Source organism: Lissotriton vulgaris, chromosome 5 (genome assembly GCF_964263255.1).
Source record: "Lissotriton vulgaris chromosome 5, aLisVul1.2, whole genome shotgun sequence".
Taxonomy (NCBI): domain Eukaryota; kingdom Metazoa; phylum Chordata; class Amphibia; order Caudata; family Salamandridae; genus Lissotriton; species Lissotriton vulgaris.
In genome coordinates this window covers 67,027,169-67,041,140 of record NC_141693.1, presented here as the reverse complement: position 1 = coordinate 67,041,140, position 13,972 = coordinate 67,027,169, and the positions used below count along the sequence as shown (strand labels likewise).

Sequence of the window (13,972 nt, the reverse complement as noted above, 5' to 3'; positions counted from 1 at the left end):
GTGGTAAAAGCATGCGTTGTAACGTCATACATCCAGTGTGCATGCTTGTGGGTTAGAGTGTGTTTGTGTTTGCGAGTGTGTATGTATTTGTGAGTGTGAGTGTGTGGGAGTAAAAGTGAGTGAGAGTCAGTGACTGGTAATGAGTGAGAGCAACTAAATGGTAGTGGGTGAAAATAAGTGAGATTGAGTGTCAATGAGTGTGAGTGAGCCAGAATGAGTCACAATAAAACGGAACCCACAAGTGAGAAAGTATGAGTGTGTAAGAGCTAGAATGTGAGTGAGTTTGAATGAATGAGAGGGGATGAGTAAGTGAAAGTGTGAGAGAAGGACAGAGTTAGTGCAAGTATGAGTGAGCCTGTTGGTGTCAGTAAGAATGAGTTAGAGTGACAGACTGAGTGAGAATAAATAAGGGCTTGTGAGAATGAATAATTGAGTGTGGTTGAGTTAATGTAAGTAAATGTGAGTAAACATTTGATGTTATGCTTGCTAGTCTGCCATTTGCCCTTACACACTGAAGGTAATTTGTGGCTTATAGAGGGACCCTGGAAAAATTCTATCGCTGGCATTTGGGAGACGATTGTTAGAATGACAGTCACCTGTGAAAGATATTGGTACTGGCATGCTGGAGGTAAATCTTGGCATGATAGGAACCCATTGAGGTAATTTGTGGCATTAAGGGGCATGCATTGCATATGAGGGGCACCCCTGATAAAATGCTGGCCCTGGCACAATGGAGGTGTCTTTTGACCTAAGGGGGCATCCATAGCACATTCTGTAAACAATGGGTGAACTCCTTAAGAGGGTCAGGTTGCATTGGCTTGACACATCTTGAATATAAAGGAGTGCTCTTTCAGAACTGATGTTTTTTTAACAAACTTGTGTGAAAATTGTGCTTTTTAGTACATTATTAGTTCCATTTTTTAAATAAAAAAACATTTGTCGGAGGGAGAACGCTCCCCAGTCCCTCCTCCTCCCCTCAAGCATATGAGAAGAAATCTGGTTCAGGGTAAGTATTACATCCTACCACTTTCAAATATCAGGTCTCCACCATAATATAGATGGTTTCTAAAATGGCCATTGGTCAATGAGTGTGTGATGTCACTTCCACTATCACTGGCATTTTGGTGAATCAATGTCCTTGGTGACATGACACAGCAGTGAGTGATATGAAGGAGTGAAGTCTACAATTTTCTGAATGAGGCCACATGACACAGTCTGTGATATTCTGAATGGGGTCACATGACACCGCATTGTCTGTTATATTCTAATCAGTGTCACATGACAAAGCACTTGGCGAACTTCACATAATATTACAAGTCATGAATGATTTCCACCCATAGAGGAGACATTTTACAAGACCTACATGTGATATCTCCCACACTGAGAGCACAGCTGGAGCCGCAAATGGACACTGGTTTCTACCCATGAACACTCTGTATGTCGCGGTTTGAATACAGGTATTTGGACCTCTGCAGAGATCTGAGCCTTCCTATTGGAGTCTAATCCACCATAATCTTTCTTATAATTGAGCTACTAGCTGTAATCTATAGCGCCTAGACACCTGAGGAGAGAGTGCATGTTGCTTACCTGCTACATGTGGGGGTTAAGTTGAGCCTGGAGTGTGTCTATTGTGATTTAATGTATGGGGACATGACTCCATTTTGGATCCTGTGTATGAATAGTACATATGATGGAAGATGGAGGGAGCCTGCCAGATAGGGAGGTAGATTGTGGACACCTTCCAGAGGTCTTTGAAGAGGACCAGACGTCTGTGAAAGGAAAGGGATGAGGGAGACAAATGATGCTCTGAAGGACATTCGCAGCCCACTTCCTGCATCCTTCATCCCCAGAAGAGTTAATGCAGTTCTCTGTAGCAGTTCAGTGTGAAGGCCTCTCTTCTGAGCCTTCGTCTCAGATTCCTCTGTCATGGCACACACAGATCCACTCTCTCTTCCTGCAGAGACTGAGTATTAACCAGCCCAGTCTGTGCTAATAAATAAAATGTTAGAACTGCCTGAAACCAGCTCCGAGAAGAATTTCGTCTACATCTAAAAAACTAGAACAAATACTTGTGAGAAACCCAGGTCACTGTGCCAGGAGTCTCTCTGACCAGTGTCAAGACCCACAAAGCACTGAGGGAGACAAATATATCAGTTCCAAAGCCAGGATCCCCGATTGCTGGTTTACTTACCAGTGAGGGCAACCTAGAAAGGACCCCTGCAAGGAGAGCTGTGGCTGCCTATAGAATAGAGAAGCTGTCTGCTGCAGAGAGGCGGTTGGTGAATTACAACCCCCAAGTGAGAAGCCGGCCTTGTGACGTCATCACCCCTTGTGACTGGGGAGTAAGGAGCGGTGCAAGAGACTTGGTCCTAACCCTGCTAAAGGAACTGGATCTACCTTGGTGGAAGAGGCCAACTCACTGAGAAGAAGAGATACTGGAAGTGTGCCAGGAGGAGGAGGTGTAAGCAGAAGAGGTACTGGAAGAGTGCCTGCAGGAGGAGGTACGCTCAGAAGTGGGATAAGAAGAGTGCCCTGCAGGGGGAGAAAGTACGGGCAGAAGGTGCATTAGAGGAGTGCGTGTAAGTGGAAGCCATCTAAGAAATGAGATCACAGCTGCCCAGGAAGAGCAAAGAACTGTGACCCCCTCTTGTGCAGTTATGGACTTTTGAAGGATCTGCTTGTGTGAAGCTCCCACCAGTTACTGGATTAATTTATCCCAGAAAGGTGTGAGCTGTTGGAGTGAAGAGGCTGAGATGGGAGACCCTCTATAAAATGTAGGAGAAGAACCAGGTATGAGCAAAGGATTTGGAATGTTGGACTCTTTATGATAAGTTGTCTATGACCTGCATGCGGCGTGGCTAAATTAATCAATCAATCAATCACATCATTTGTAAAGCGCACTACTTACCCGTGAGGGTCTCAAGACACTGGGCGGAGGGAATGGGGAATGCTGCTACTGCTCGAACAGCCAGGTCTTGAGGAGTCTTCTGAAGGTCAGCAGGTCTTGGGTCTGCCGTAGGTGGATGGGGAGGGTGTTCCAGGTCTTGGCGGCGAGGTGAGAGAACTATCTGCCGCCAGAGGTTGCTCTTTGGATGCGGGGGACTGTGGCGAGGTCGGTGGAGCAGAGCTGGCGGGTGGGGGTGTAGAAGCTGAGTCGTCTGTTGAGGTACGCTGGTCCAGTGTTGTGGAGTGCCTTGTCAGCGTGGGTGAGGAGCTTGAAGGTTATCCTCTTGTTGAAGGGGAGTCAGTGCAGGTGGCTCCGGCGAGGGATGTTGAGGATCAGGCGTGCAGAGGCATTCTGGATGCGTTGAGCCGACTCAGCAGTTTGGCCGAGGCTCCTCCGTAGAGGGTGTTTCCGTAGTCCAACCTGCTGCTGACGAGGGACTGGGTGACCGTTCTCCTCGTTTCGGTGGGGATCCACTTGTAGATCCTGCGGAGCATTAGGAGGGGGTTGAAGCAGGAGGAAGAGATGGCGTTGACCTGTTGGTAATGGAGAGGGTGGAGTCGAAGATGACCCCTAGGTTGCGTGTGTGGTCGGTGGGTGTTGGAGCTGCTCCCAGTGCGGTCGGCCACCAGGAGTCATCCCAGGCCGAAGGGGTGGATCCAAGGTTGAGGACCTCCGTCTTGTCCGAGTTCAGCTTCAGTCGGCTGTTCCAGCTTCAGTCGGCTGTTCCTCATCCACTCGGCGACAGCCTTCATTCCTTCGTGGAGGTTGGTTTTGGCGGAGTAGGGGTCCTTGCAAGGGAGAGGATCAACTGGGTGTCGTCGGCACAGGAGATGATGCTGAGGTCGTGCAGTCGGGCGACGTGGGCGAGCGGTGCCATGTAGATGTTGAACAGCGTTGGGCTGAGGGATGAGCCCTGGTGTACGCCGCAGATGATCTCGGTGGCTTTGGAGCGGAAGGGGGGGAAGGCGGACGCTCTGTGTTCTGCCGGAGAGGAAGGAGGTGGTCCAGTCCAGGGCCTTCTCTTAGATCCCGGCATCGTGTTCGTAGTGTGCGGTGGCAGACCGTGTCGAAGGCGGCTGACAGGTCCAGGAGGATGAGGGCTGCTGTTTCTCTGTTGTCTAGCAGGGTCCTGATGTCATCGTTGCAGGCGATGAGGGCAGTTTTGGTGCTGTGGTTGCTGCGGAACCCTGACTGGGAGGGGTTCAGGATGCTGTTCTCCTCAAGGTAGCGGGTCAGTTGTTTGTTGATGGTCTTCTCGATGACCTTCGCCGGGAACAGGAGCAGGGAGATAGGCCGGAAGTTCTTGAGGTCCGTGGGGTCTGCCTTGGGTTTCTTGGGTAGGGTGTTGATCTCGGCATGCTTCCAGCTCTCCGAGAAGTTTGCTTTCTCGAAGGAGATGTTGGTGACTTTCCGGATATGGGATGCGATGGCTGTGCTGGCCTTGGTGAAGATGTGGTGTGGGCATGGGTCTGACGGAGATCCGGAGTGGATGGTGTTCATGATCCTGATGGTGTCATCGTTGTTGGCGTTGGTCCAGGAGAGCAGGGGGTTGGTGCAGATGGTGGTCATGGGGGCAGAGGTCTCAGTGGTAGTCGGGGAGGTCGGGTTGGAGAGTTCCTTCATGATGTGGAAGAGCTCTTTGCTGTTGTATGCGTTGTTGCCTAGGCGGTCTTTGAAGGAGGCCCTTTTGGCGGATCTGATGAGGTGATGGTGTCTGCGGGTGGCGTTCTTGTGGGCTGCGTAGCTGTCTGGTGTTCGTTCACAGAGCCCGTTCTTCTCCATTGCATACATCAGTGTATGGACTCAAACATACTGTTTAGAGGGTGACCCCAGTTAGACAGCTGCCGAATCGACAGTGCCTTCTTTAAAAATGGAGTATAACTCTAGACTGTAAACTGTTAAAGAAATAATTGGGAGGTCCTTTCGGTTCAATGTTTACAACCGTGGGATATGTGTTGGTCGTATTGATTCACAGTAAATGTCTAAACAGTGATGATCAACAACCGAGGACCAACATTTGTGATATAATACTCTGACATCAGAGCTTTTAGGAGGAGCTGAACATAGGGCTACTACAGTAAATAATGACCATCAATGACTTATATGGCGTTTTGCGTTTGATATGATTCAGAATGTGTCCGAGATAAATATCTTTCTAATAAACAATGTTTTTTTAGTTTATGAAAAAAACGAATTGTGTTTTATTCACGTTTCTCTAAAATTCTACGATCTTTGAGAGTACTTCTACCCACAACTGTGTATTGTCTATTAAAATTATTAGTCAGTAGGGCTATTGACTTACTGGGTAGTAGCAAGCACAGGTCTACTATTTACGGATAAACTAAATTAATAGGATTGCTTGAGGGTCATTAACAGGTTATGGGCCATCATCATAGACAGACAAAATAAGTTAATCCACAGGTTCAGAGTCATCTTCCTGTAATTACAAGAGAAGTTACATCAAAAGGTCACAAGAGATCATCCTAGACTGAATTATGAGGTCATTTCAACTGGTCAGGGTCCATCGTTCTAGCAGGAGGTAAGAGTGGTCCTCTCTCGTAAGCAGGATGAGCCTCCTTTGGACTGTGGGTCTTACTGGTCCCATTTCATTTCTCAACACTGACGCAAAACTATACGCCAACCTTTTAGCTTCATTGGTGATGGTGGGCTTGATTCCCAAATTGGTCACATGTGGTCTTCAAATGTTTTAATGCTGCGCCCTCCCAATTAGAAAAATTAAAATCACCGGACCCCCTCAAAATTGTCAACAATTAGTCTATTAAATTCCCAATGTTTAAATATGTCTAGACTTATTTAAACATTGCAGTTAAGCTATGTATAAATTTGAAAAATGCAATCAAATACATGGTTGCCAAACATAGTATTCTGGTCAGACAGCCCTTACTTACGTGTAAACGTATCCACAGTGTGATTATTAGAAATGGGAGCGGGGGTTCTGGAGAATATTTGGAGTCCCTTCTCTTTTGAAACCTTCTACCAGACAGGATGTAAATGACAAAAGATGCTAGTGATGGCCCATGACAGCGGGGCTTACTGACACTCATTTGTTTCCACTTAAAGCAAAAGTACTGCTATCAGCATAATGCGTCTTTCTGCTAGAGCCTGGCGCCCCCCGGATCACTTGAAGCCCCCCTAAGGGGGGCTGCCCCCCAGGATCACCCCCAGTTTGAAGACCCCTGGTTTAGACTAACTGGTGAATTACATGTTTGTACCAAAATTGACAGGTCATGGTCAGTATAAACAACTTCAATTTAGACAGTTTCAGAACAGACTCTTGAACAAGGCAGGGATATTCCTTGTCGAACCTTTGAGTGAGATATTAGTAAAGCTTCATTGTACTACTCTAAGGGACTCATAAATCAGCATTACATAAAAAGAAAACTGGTAAAAAAAAAAATAGCCGACAGCATATGACCACAATAAGGTGGTTTATACCTCTAATCCCAACCTAAGTCCGATCCGTGAGGAATTTGGGTGCTGTTTAGGGTGTCAAAATAATACAGTTATAAATCAAAGTTCTTTTGCTGCCTGGCAGCTATTTGTAGACATTCATGTCACACACTCCGTAATATAACAAGGGTTACCCATGATACAAAATTGTCACTATTCATCAAATTAAAGAGCTTTCTGTGGCAATCTCTATCTTTATCTGGGGTGACAAGAAAATCCAGGGAGCTGCCATTACCTATTCTAAATGCCTAATTTGATGGTAATGCACAGAGGCCAATATGATGCATAATCTCTTTAATTGCCAACTCACAGCAGCAACTACAAAATAATGAAAAGAACTTAGAATAGTAAACTTTAACATTCTAATGTCTTTTTAATGCTGTTGAGGCAGCCATCTTCCTTCTTTGCTGCTGCTCACAACGGATATAAGTTAACAATTTATTTCTGCTTACTTGGTGTGCCTGACACCGTTTTTTAACTGTGTGCAAGCGAGTTGTTGAAGAGCAGTTATGTTGGTTTGTAAAGGATAACTTTCATAGAGCCTTCTATGCATTATAGATATATTTTATGAGATATTTGTTGTTTATGTGAGTTTTAGAGTTTGTACCCATAAAAACTATGTAATTTCAAACGTTTTCGCTTGTTTGTGCCTTTTCACGTTGGCAATATTTGTTTTGTGGAGTTTTTTTTTGCCCAGTATTGTTTAGCCCTCGGATAGTTGTACCATAGAAGCGTTGACAAGCGCGAGCGCGACCGTTACTTAACGCGCTCACGCTCACTTTTCCGAGGCAACCCCATAACGTTTATCATCCGCTTTCTCTCTCTGATTGACAGGTTAAGCCTCAGGCTCTCTGCCCGCATCGGAGAGAGAGGCATTTTTTTCATCTATATACAGCGCGGGAGAGGGACAGTTTCGGCGCCTCTCCCGCTGCGTTTTATCTACTCTGGTGCGTGCGAGCCGGAAGGGCTTTTTCCCCTCATGTGCCGTTCAATTTTAAAGATTGTGTACGCAAGGCGTAATACATATATTTAATATTGGAGTAATAAAAAGGGGAAATATTATTATATTTATAACAAGTTGAAGAGTATTTTTCTTACCAGTTAGTAGAAGAGACACAAAAGTATTTTTATGCTTTTGGACCACCGTAGGAACGTCACATGCCGCCGCGGACATTTTAGGTTTGTTTAGACTAGGTTAGTTCCATGCAGTTTTGACAGCCATCTTTTGGTCAAGCTAAATAGACTGAAAGATCATTTTTTCTGTCAGACTGTGGAGGACCGGAGTGCAACAGCTGATTTGTAATGTTCTGGAGTTAAGTTAGAGGAAGGTGGTTTTTAGGTTTCGCTGGGGGGCGGAGCCGTTAGGCTCCTCCTCCAGAGAAATCTGTAGTTTCTAGTATGGGTGACTTGAACACGCCCCTCTGCTTCATTGGCTAGCTCCATAAATGGAGGATAGCCATTGGAACAGAGAGGCGTCCGTCAATGCCGGACCAGACATGGGGGCGTTCCCGAGATTCTTTGGCTTTTGCCGACGTCACGCGACGCGGGAACGCCCCCGAGTCTGTTCCGGCATTGCCGGCACCCACCTTCCTGCTCCGGCCGTCTTCTGCGTCTCTCCTCTCCCTTTCCCGCCCCCTCCCGCAGTCAGTCCGAAGCGCTGTGCTTCCCCCTGAGCGCTTTTTGTGCACAGCCGTTTTGCCAGTGAAAATCACCGCCGCAGCCCCGGGGCCGCGGAGAAGCCGAGGGAACCACCGCTGACGTCACCCGGGAGCCGCACTGCCATTGGTTCAGGCTGCGGGAGGCTCGCCGGGTGACCTGCGCGGTGATTGGCTGCTTGAGTGAGGAGAAACCAGGAAGCGGACGGGAGGCCACCCCGCGCTCCTGCCGGGAAGAAGAAGGAACCGTCCTCCGGCGAGGCTCTCCCGAGGAGAGAGCCCTGCCACCGTCACCCAGAAGAGCCCAGCGGAGAGGAGCCGCCGCCGCCTCAGACAACCGGTGAGTGCGGGCGGGCTCCTGGTCGACGGCTCTATCTGTCTTATGCTTGCTCCGATTCAAGGGCGTTTTTGCGTTTTCTTCTCCTTCTGACGTAATTTCTTCGTGGGGTGTGAACAAATGTTCTGTCTCCACCTGATTCGGGGTGCGTTTTCGCGTTTTCTTCCGTGGGCGTTTTTTTGCTTTCTGTTTCTTTCGGCCGGCCAATCCCTGCGCGGCCGGAAGTCCCGTGGGCGTGGCTTATTGTTTGTCGTCCTGTTTTGGCTCCACGAAGCTGGCCCCAGGTGAGGAGGAACTGTTGGCCGCAGGCGCCAGGCCCAACTGGCCCCTCGGACCCACGCCCAGTCAGAGCCGCTTCCAGGTGGATCCGGTGACGGAGGGGGAAGCCCAAGACGACGAGGACAGCGGCGCTGACTCTCCTGAGCCCTCGGCGCACGGCGGGGTGAGCTTCCAGAACGGGGACACGGCGCTCGCAGTTTGTGCAATGGGCAGGAGCTACCGACCTGAATTTGGAAAGAATCTACAAGGGTGAGTGATCTAAGCTATGGAAGTGTAAGATATTGGACGAGAGAGGCACAAGTTAGAAACAGAATTAATTAAACAATGTATTTGGGAAATGGAGCACAGCTTTATTAAAGTCGCTGGGTTGGGGAACCGGGTCTTTTATAGATCTTAGATGCTTCTCTACAGCTTTTAAATCCCCTTTTTCGAATAACTAGCTAAATCCCTCCCAAATCTCTTGGGATCGTCCCATTACACCCCGTTCCCGCCCACCTACCGCTGCCTCGCTCTCCGTGTCTCCCCGGCCCCGTTCCCGCCCCCCTACCTGCACAACCAGTCCTTGGCCTCTCTGCTGCGTGCACAGAACCGGGAGCCGAACTGTACGACCAGAACACATCACTAATGAGGCAGAATCACATCCTAAAAGCCACTCTGGATGCACAATGACAACCGAGCAAAAGTCGCCAGAAGGCTCGTATGAGGCAGTTCGAATAGATGCAGAATCCGAGCGGGATAAGTCAGCAGAGCACCAGCGCAGTGTGTTTGCAGTGCGTGCTTTTACAGGGAACTCATTCTAACAAGGACATTTTAATAAGGTAATGGGAGTTTTATTGCAGCGTGGTTTTTCTTGGGCTTCTTTGAAATGATCCAGCCTGCGCGAGATTCCCCTCCCATTTCCTTTTCCCCTGCCGTGTGGGCTTCACGAGGCTTCCCATATATCTGCGTATATATCAGTTTGTCTCTTTAAGGGACTTCAGAGCCGGATGCGTTTGGTTGTCTTTGTACTCTGTAGCCCTGCCTACATGTGCGTTACGTTGTATTATGCTGTATGGCACTAGATATATGCGGTACATTAAACTTTACTACAGGAAGTGTGCAATTCTAGTTTGAACCTGCATTTGCTACTCTGCAATACGTTGTGCTCTGCATTACTCCATTCGACGCTGAATAGATTGCTTGTAAACTGAATAGTGCTGAATATGTAATTCTCTCGGCGAAGAGTATAATGTTGGGTACATGGGGTTCCTGAGATTCTTACTACACAGTGCAGTGCTACCAGTAGTATCTTGAACATGATGAATTATATAAAGTTTAATCTAAAATTAACTTTACTGCGCTGAATAAACGGCTCCCTTTGCAGTGCGCAGTACAGCCCCGTGTACCTGTGTGTTGCAAACACTAAGGAACTAGAGGTGGTTTATATTCTGGGTGTCAGACCTCATACTTGAGCTACTACAGCGTGTTCGAATCCAACTTTCACGAGATAGGCACATGTGAGTCGTAACATTTCAAGATCGGCACGTGCTGTCACACAACTTATGATACATTGTGTTTTTAATATCTTCTTTATGACTCTCAGTGCGTCGTGTATCCAGGAATGCCTTAAGCCGTGGCTGTCCATAATTATATGTGGTAGTATCTTGGTTCTAGGGTGACAGACTGTTTTGTCATCATCTCCAAGTTGCCGTGACTCTATTGAAATGTGTGTGTTCTCTTTTTTTTTTCTTGTGTTTTTTTCTTGTTTCTTTCTCTGGTATTGAATGTCGAAACCATGGAAGTTGTAAATACGGTTGAGATTAACCTTCAGGGGAATTCCATACAGCCATTAGAGGGGTAATTAAAGTAGTTGGAGTGTGAATATAATTTTATGGCAACCGTTGCTTCGGAAATACGAAGGGAGTTCTTGGTAGCAGCTTTTAATAACCAGACTTTTTCATGCTGTAAGCAGGAGCTAACAAGTATTTACAATGCAATAGGTCTCCGTTCCGCCCCCCTCCCCGTGTGCCCGTTCCCGCCCCCCCCTCCTCCCTCCCCTTTCACTCTCTGTTGCTTGTTGGTTTATCCAGGGAAGAGCCCCACAGGACTGCCCACCATCCAAAATCTATTCTTGACGCCACTTTGTTGAAACCTTTAACGCTCACATTTATCAAGTGGGTTTATTTTCCATAGACAGAAAACGGGAAACAGCCCTGGACGAAAGCTATTCATTCTCATCATCTCACACCACACACGTTATCCTGATTTGAAACCTTTGTACATTTTTAGATTTGTTAATGTTGTAAATGTGGCTCTGTAGTTTCTGAATCTTATTCACAGCGGGACGATAGTGCCAAGTGATTCCAGTAATAACAGTTTGGCATGACACCAGAATGCAACACATTTTGTTTTACAGTTTTTGTACTTTTTATAAACTCTGTAGAGTCGGATAGTGAAGACGGCTATCTATTAAACAGCCCTCAGCTTCATTATGCACTTTTCTCTTACTTTCTTTTTTCTCATTCTCAAGTTGTGGGTATCCATCATCCATGAAGTAATACATCATACGATACGCTGTCAAATGGTGTTGATTGATACCTTATTCTGTCGTCCTCTTCTTATGTGGGTGGGGCAGAGGCCATCCGTACAATTTTCAATATTGGATTTGTTTTTCGTTTTTCCTCCGTCCATAGTCTTCCTTCAGCTCGAGTAGCTTATGTGACACCAGTCTGTTTTTTCACCCTTGCATATTGTGCCTTCAACCATTTGCAGTAGATGACCAACATAAGTGAAGGCTTGCCCGGGGTGACCATTCACACGAGAAGTAGATTCTCATGTGAATGGTCACCCCGGGCAAGCCTTCACTTCAAGTGAAACTTTTAATACCAGGTTCCTCCAGGACGATCTGGTTTGCGTGAAGGATAATGGTGCCCGAATCACCAGGAGACATTGTTTTTCAGCATTAAGAATAATAGGAGATGTTTAGAGGGTCTCGGTCTGTCTGTGGCTCCCGGGATGCTTCTTTGTGGAGGCAACCGTCACCCACCCAATCCAAGCAGGTCAAGTAACCATGGCAAAATGGAAGGGTCACGCAACCCCCTTTCCTCGATGACCTGACACCGAGTTTGAGTCACTCCAGTTAAGGTCAAGAAATTCGAGGTGTGCATCCAGGAAATGAGAGCCTTTTAAGGGCAAAAACGATTTGGCTCTTTAAACTACATGGCACAGTCAGGTTAAGCATTGATGCCCCTCTGGAGTTAAAGTTCCAAGTTGCTCATACAGGCTCTCCTTCTGGCAGTCATGCTGCAGGCCTTTTGCGCCAAGAGGTTGAGAACGTCTGCCTCATTGGACGTGGGCCTGGGGAAGAAGCCTCAGTTTGCTGCAGTGACTCTGGATGCTGGACTTGCACCAAGAGTAAACTTAGTAAGGTCTAACTCCTAACCAATCCCCATCCATGTATTTGAGTGCAGCTCTAGCACTGTGCAGGTGACAGTTGAGACGGAGGTGATGACCCGGTCAGTCAATGCAGACCTTCACCACAAGTAGTAGTGCAGGAAAACAGAGACTTCCAGTGTTTGACCTAATCACTTGTTTTTCCCAGTGGCCCTGTGTATCAGCCATTGCTACACTTTGCATGGGACTGAATATCCATCCATTATCTAAGCACACTCAAACAGGGCCAAGGAGGCGTTGATTACATTTCCCGGGCGTGTACCTGTAAGAGATGCATGCTGGGTGGCTTTGCAGGTTTTCCTATGTGCATTCTTTTGATACTTGGCTCTGTCCTACTTTCGTTCTTCTGATACTTGGCTCTTAAGACTTGCTCACTGCGTCATTCTAAGCTTGGCCCAATTTCGCTAAGTCGTGTACTACCAAATAATTCTAGCTCCTCCTCCCTTTTTCATTCATTCTCAGTTGCTGTGAACTCTACAAATAAAGTCATCAGTTGGAAAGATCCCAGATGTAAGAAGAGTATAAAGTTTTCTTTGGAATAACATCATTACTTTTTGTTCATAAGTTTCTTGTCATAATGAATATTGTCCTGCTGTCACTGAGCCTTCAGCTAAAACTCATGCAAGCTTGCTCCTTCAAGAAGGAAGTTGGCAAAGGCATTCATATGAGCAGGTATGGGGACAGGGTGTGTATGATGCATGTTTGCCATTTTGATACTAGTTGCTAAGTTCTCATGATTTTAAAACTTTTGTAGCTGTTTACAGTCTTGTCCACTGTATAGCACATAGCGGATGATGGGAAAGAGCTTACAGAAAATTGCTGGGAGTTTCCATAAAGTAAACTTTATCTTTTTCAATATTACCACCCCACTCAAATGTGTGGTCAAAGACCTCTTCATATATTAATTACAGATGACTACACACATTGTCAGGGGTGGCTGGTTAATTGTGGCATAAACGCTGTATGAAAATTAAAGTTGTGCTGTTCCTGAATGATCTAGAATTTAGCAATATACAAAGGACAGTAGGCTATAGAGTCAAAGAGATGGGAATCCATTTCTTTGGAATGTAATGCCCTCACACACCCAGTTGGGTGTCATGCTTCATCATCGAGCTGCTCGTCATCTGGCTGGCGCTGCAATGCCTGACGGCTCCCGATGAGGTGCACTTTGGCGGAGATCTTTTTCCAAATAGCTGTTTGGTGCAGTGGGGGTGAGAGATTTAGTGAGTGTAGATGAATAAGTGGTGTGTGATGTTTATGTGAGTTAAAACAGGGTTGGGAGTACCAGCAAAAATAACTTTAATTGTGGGGTCTCCTACCCTGATTAAAATAAAGAGGAAAGGCGCAATGGTAAGTTAATGCCTTAGGTGTGACCCTCCTCCTTGTGGTTGGTCAACATGTTTCTTTTCAATTTTACAAGTCTAGAGGCCATTCGTCAGGAGCTAAAGTTAAAAAACTATCTACACTAAGGTGGACTAGAGAACTATAATGAATTAATTTTGGGGATTTAAGCCACCATGACTTACTCTATCTGATGGCTGATAGTACTGGTTCTACCCTAATTGGAATATACTACTGCTTCATCAATCCCCGGCCTTGCCACACCATTGTGATCCACCACTCACTTGGGAGGGCTAGGGAGTGCAGAGTGACTAGGGAGTGCTATGGAGTGCTAGTGACTGCAGAGATTAAGCTAATGGCAATGTAAATGACAATGCCATTTATTTATCTGTTTTCAAAACCAACACATTAATACAAATGTTGTCATTTACAATGCCAATAGCTCTAACTTTTCCAAAGGCGAAACCATTGCATTGTAAATGCTTGTTTTAAGTAGAATTTTGACCATCT

At 46.5% G+C, this 13,972-nt stretch overlaps 1 protein-coding gene across 1 annotated transcript in view; it reads right to left on the bottom strand.

Annotated features, from left to right (window-relative positions):
• Nucleotides 1-13,972, bottom strand: part of LOC147710191 (E3 ubiquitin-protein ligase TRIM39-like) — a 236,689-nt gene that overhangs the window by 152,657 nt on the left and 70,060 nt on the right. The window lies entirely within an intron of this gene.